Source organism: Lagopus muta, chromosome 1, assembly GCF_023343835.1.
Source record: "Lagopus muta isolate bLagMut1 chromosome 1, bLagMut1 primary, whole genome shotgun sequence".
Classification (NCBI taxonomy): Eukaryota; Metazoa; Chordata; class Aves; order Galliformes; family Phasianidae; genus Lagopus; species Lagopus muta.
In genome coordinates this window covers 18,428,399-18,434,593 of record NC_064433.1, presented here as the reverse complement: position 1 = coordinate 18,434,593, position 6,195 = coordinate 18,428,399, and positions in this window count along the sequence as shown.

The window sequence follows — 6,195 nt, the reverse complement described above, 5'->3', positions numbered from 1 at the left end:
TTGATCACAAATAGCTGTGGCTTAGAGTATAACTTTTCTTTAAAAAAACAAACAAAAAAATCCCACGAAGAAGATGAAATAAGGAAAGCACATTTAAATGATTGAATAAACCTAAAGAAACAAAAACAAAAACGAAAAAAAACCCCAAAACACCAAAAACCAGATAGTACAGTCCATATGTGAGTTATGCCTACGACAGTCAAGCAGAATGAAGTAATAAACCAAATGCATTTCACGTGTATAATTGTGCTGTAGTAAATGATTGAATTTAGTGTGAAAAACTCCCCAAAGGTCATCAAATGTTGCACAGTATCACGTTTGAAGCTTGAGTTAATTTCCTACAGACAAGGTGTGTTACCACGTTTTCTCATCAAGAACGGCCTGGAGTTGGCAGATAATCTGTCTGAAAGCACAAGATTTAGAGCAGCCCCTGTGGTAAAACTAAAAGTAGTTGCACATTGCAGGACTTGCTGATGGCGGTACTTTCAATAATGAAAGTAGAAGCAAATTCAAAACATAACTGCAATAGCTCACTCTCTTCCATCAAGAAATAAAAAGGAAAGATTAAGGAACAGTGTCCAGTTTAGATTATCTGTGAGTATTCTCTACTCATAGAGTACTTATATCTCTGTAAGCATTCAGAGCTGGGGAAGAATACAGTAGTTTACCTTGTACGTGTGCTATATACCTGCTGTGGTTTTCAAGAGGAGGCAGTTTCAAGAAGACAGCTGGAGAATGGTTGTCATAGATCAAACAAAATGCATTTTTCTGTTAACTGAGAAATGTCAAAACATGTATCAGGTTCTAATCAGTTTCATTCAAACTATTAGTGTACAACCTCAGTACAGTGTAACTGTGTAATGTGTTAGAAACAGTTTGATCACGCTCCTTTATCTCACTCCAGGCTCACGTATTCCCTTGGTGAGACACATTATACATTCAGGCAAACATGATGGAGATGTGCTGTAGCTAACTGGGCCAAAGACTCTTCCTAAACCTCTAGTTGTGTCTGTAATGCTAAGGAGCCTGATGACAGCTAATAAACTTTAAGCACCGATTTGCTGTATCTCAGCTTCAATGCAAGTGTGTCTGTGTGCATTTCCCTTGAATCTGAGCACTTTCTCAAGTATAATAGAAGCTACACAGAAGTCCAGTCTTGCCTTCCTCGCCTCATTATGTTCATTCTTAAATTCCCCCCTTCACTTTCTATTTGCAAGAAAAGAACAAAACCACAAACTGAGTGTATCGCCACTGTCTGTTTAGCCACAGCTTTCTCAGTTAGCTGGTTACATAATTAGTCACAGCTATGTCTCAAATGAAATTTGCCAGTATATGCTTAGCGTGTGACACAGAAGATTGTGGTGATGTTTGCAAAAATTCCCAGTTAAATGACATATGTAAAATGCCTCAGTGAAGGTTTTGTTTTTTATTTAAATATATATGATTCCTCTACTTAAGTATACAAGCCATTTTATATGCACCTTATATCAGCTCCTTAGATGACCATGAGCAATTACAGTTACTTTTAGTCATTTGTTTCAGAACTTTTTTTAGAACAAGGACACTCAATGATTTTTCTGAACTTCATCTTAGTGTCATGGGCAGTCTGCACAAATTCTGCTTTATTTCAGCTGAAACTGCTGTTGGTTCTGTACCAAGGCTTGACTGGTGTCCAGTTAGGCAAGTGGAAGGTAAGAATACTTCCTGCAACTGTGGCCATCCTTTCCTTTAGAACTGCCAATTTAATTCCAGAGACTAAAAGAAGGAATTGGTTACTGTAGAGAAAAAAAAAAAAAAAATTGTTAATAATAAAGAACAGGGACTTATGCATAGATCCAGCCTTTGGAATCCAAGCTGGTACCTAAGTTGGGTACATCACTGTGGTTGCCATTTCTGGCTGGCATGTTCATTTTATCATACAATCATAGAATGGCCTGGGTTGAAAAGGACCACAGTGATCAGAGAGTTTCAACCCCCCTGCTATGTGCAGGGTTGCCAACCAGCAGACCAGGCTGCCCAGAGCCACATCCAGCCTGGCCTTGAATGCCTCCAGGGATGGGGCATCCACAACCTCCTTGGGCAACCTGTTCCAGTGTGTCACCACCCTCTGTGTGAAAAACTTCTTCCTAATGTCTAACCTAAACCTCCCTTGTCTTAGTTTAAAACCATTCTTCCTTGTCCTGTCACTATCCACCTCATAAACAGCCGTTCCCCCTCCTGTTTATATGCTCCCTTCAAGTACTGGAAGGCCACAATGAGGTCTCCCTGGAGCCTTCTCCTAGCTAAACAAACCCTATTCCTTAAACCTAAACATAGGAGAGCTGCTCCAACCCTCTGATCATCTTAGTGGCCCTCCTCTGGACCCGCTCCAAGAGCTCCACGTCCTTCCTGTACTGGGGGCCCCAGGCCTGGATGCAGTATTGCAGATGGGGCCTCACAAGAGCTGAGTAGAGGGGGACAATCACCTCCCTCTCCCTGCTGCCCACCTGTTTTTTAATGCAGCCCAGAACACAGTTGGCCTTCTGGGCTTCAAGCTCACACTGCTGACTCATGTCCAGCTTCTCATTCACCAGGACCCCCAAGTCCTTCTCCGCAGGGCTGCTCTCAAGGAGATCTTCCCCCACTTTGTATAAATACCTGGGATTGCCCGACCCAAATGCAGCACCCTGCACTTGGCCTTACTGAACCTTGTCAGGTTTTCATGGGCCCTCTTCTCCAGCCTGTCCAGGTCCCCCTGGATGGGTTCTCTTCCTTCCAGTGTATTGACTGCACCGCTCAGCTTGGTGTCATCCGCAGACTTGCTGAGGCTGCACTCGATGCCATTGTCTGTGTCACTGAAGAGCACTGATCCCAAGACCGACCCCTCAGGGACACCACTTGTGAGGGGCTTCCACCCTGACACAGAACCCCTGATCACAACCCTTTGGCTGTGTCCAGCCAGCCAATTCCTAATCCACCAAACAGTCCATCCTTCAAATCCACACCTTTCCAATTTAGAGAGAAAGATGTAGTGAGGGACCATGTCAAAAGCCTTGAAGAAGTCCAGGTAGATGACATCCACTGCCTTTTCCCCATCCACTGAAGCCATCACTCCATCATTGAAGGCCACCAGATTGGGCAGGCATGATCTGCCCTTGATGAAGCCATGATGGCTGTCTTGAATCACCTCTTTATCTCGTATGTGCCTTAACATAACTTCTAGGAGGATCTGCTCCATGATCTTCCAGGCACAGAGCTGAGGCTCACTGGTCTGTAGTTCCCCAGATCTTCCTTTTTACGTTACTTAAAAAATGGGACTGATGTTTCCCTTCTTCCAGTCACCGGGGACTTAACCGACTTTATGAAACAAGGCAGCTTTGGGTCAGCTTTGCAACGAAACAAGGAAGATAAAAAGTCACTCCTGTTGCTAAGAATAAGGCAAAGGATGGACGTACTTGTGGGAAGACTAAAATTTGGTTTAAATGGTTTTAAAAAAGTAAATCTAATATGTAATTAGAAAGTAATATTTGCTAATTAGAGGTTTGTATTTCCCAGTTTGGAAATCCCTAAATGAAAGTTTGTTACTGTCCACTCTGTAAAGCAATGAAAAGAGAAAAAAAAAAAAGCTGTTTTAGGGGACAGATCTCTCAACCACTTTACCCATCTATTTTGAGTTTGGCATATCTGTCACATCTATCTGAATTTTATTAATCACATCCTTATGCTACACTTAAACCATTTTAAACTGAGAGTTCTGTTCTTTGTAAAGTAAGAAGCTATTCTTGGAGAGTGGGGAGAAGCTATGTGCGTTCTAAATAAATGGTCACTGGATGAATTCTGCAGTCAGGCAGGTTTACTTGGTGGGTATGGAAAGAGGCCAAGTTAGAAAGGGCCATATGGGAGGAGCATTATTGTGTAATATATAGTGTAATATATATCTCAGTAAATACATTATATACGCCTGCAGGACCTGATACGTTTTTGGACAGGTTATTGGAGATACCTATTTTTTCCCCTTCCTACCTTTAGTACTGCAAAATATTTCTTGCTGCAGTGGTTAGTGGTCACACCTATGCCTCCTTTTAAAAGACACAAAAGCTATTAGATCCTTACAATGACATCTTTAGTACCATCTGCACTAAATTTATTTCTGAAATTACTAACGTACTGAAATTAACTGTTTAAATGAAGTTCATATAACTCTTGTAGATTATACATTAGAGAACCATACTGCTGCAGGGATAGATCCAGCCTGACGAAAACTCCTAGAGCTTGTGCTTTGTTGAAGTCTGGAAGATTATAAGGTAAAATAAGGGAGTTTCTAATGGAGGATTTTCATTACAAATATGAAAAAGAAAAAAAAAGTTTTTAGCAATTGCTAAGAGCTTCTATTAAAAATAATATTTCCAAAATAAAATCAACACAAAACCCACCCATAATCAATGCTTCAGCAAAAGCTTTCAGCACTTCTTTTGAAGGCGCTCTTTTTTCAGCATCATCGCCTCAGCTAAAGATGGAAATGCTCACATAACTCATGTAAAAGGATCAAGACTTCCATCCCCAAAACAGCAATGTTGTCCTTTCAGTTTCTCTTGGTTTAAGTGACCTTTTTTTAATTAAGTGAAAAAAAACAAAACAATCAGCAACCTCTAATAAGCATATTATTAATTCTTAACCAAGTTGATACTGACACACTGCTATTTTAAGAATTAATGCCCTTCAGAAAAGGAAATTAACTTGCAAATGAAGTAGAATAAGTAAGTTCTACTTCTTAAAATAGCCACTACAATTCTCGTGCTCTCACAAGATGTTTTTACAAAGAACTAAGTATCTTTCACAAGAAAAAAATGGAATCTACCTTAAAATGCCATCATTGCAACTTCCTAAGTGAGACTTATAAGGAATAAAGACTGCCTTAATGCAGAGGAGCCAAGACGTTTTCAGAGAAATGGGAATTTCAGGTAAACTTGTTCAATATTCCTGCAGGTGTAATGTAGCTTGACAGTGCCTTAAGACTAAGGCTGTATTCATAGCCATATTCCCAGTCTTGAGTAAAAATTATCCCTTGTTAAATTAAAAAACACAAGGTTTCTTCACCCTCTACATACCTTTTTCTGGGTTTGGAGATATTAAGCATCTCACAGAGGTCAAGGCTATATTCACAGTTAAAGTGCAGGAAAAAACTGAGGTAATAATTAACCAGTAACTATTTAAGCATGCTTCTCAATAAGCTACTTCAAAATCACCTTATTCAAACTGTACATAAACTAGAACAAGTTGTTTTACTGATGCAGAAAAAAATATCCGAGTACCCATTCTCATTTAACCCTACAGGAATAGGGAAATGCTGACTGTTGATGGTATTTAAAGTTAGCACATAAAATAATGGCCACAAAATGCAGTGCGAGTTCTTCCTGAGTGTACAATATAGTAACATATCTGTATTATTAATAACAGTACAGATCTAAATCACAGAATCACAAGGTTGGAAACGACCTGCAAGATCATCTAATCCAACCACCCTCCCATTCCTATCAGTGCCACAAGCTACTAAACCATCTCTCGTAGCTCCTCATCCAGGCGCCTCTTGCACACTGCCAGGGACAGCGACTCCACCACCTCCCTGGGCAGCCATTCCAGTGCCTGACCACCCTCTGAGAGAAAAAGTTTCTCCTAATATCCAACCTAAACCTCCTCTGGTATAACTTCTGGCCGTTTCCTCGGGTCCTACTATTTGCCTGGGAGAAGAGGCCAGACCCTTTTGCACCACAACCTCCCTTCAGGAAGCTGTAGAGTGCAATGAGGTCTCCCTTGAGCCTCCTCTTCTCCAGACTGAACAATCCCAGCTCCCTCAGCCGCTCCTCATAAGACTTGTGCTCCAGACCCCTCACCAGTTTCGTTGCCCTTCTCTGGACACGTTCCAGGGCCTCAATGTCTTTCTTGTAGTGAGGGGCCCAAAACTGAATGTAACTGACTGACTAACAATTAAAATATGTGAAACTACAGAATGTTCAAAGAAAAATCCTGTGGAAACCAAAAATCACCTGGGAAAGATTTCATCAAATTGGCTGAATTCTTTAAATGGAACACAAATCTTTTCACATAGCGTGTTCTGTTGTGTATTTATGATTACAATTATAGCAATTAATTTTTATTCAAAGGTTGTCTTTAACCCATCTGGAGGGAAAAAAAAAAAAAAAAAAAAAAAAAAAAAAA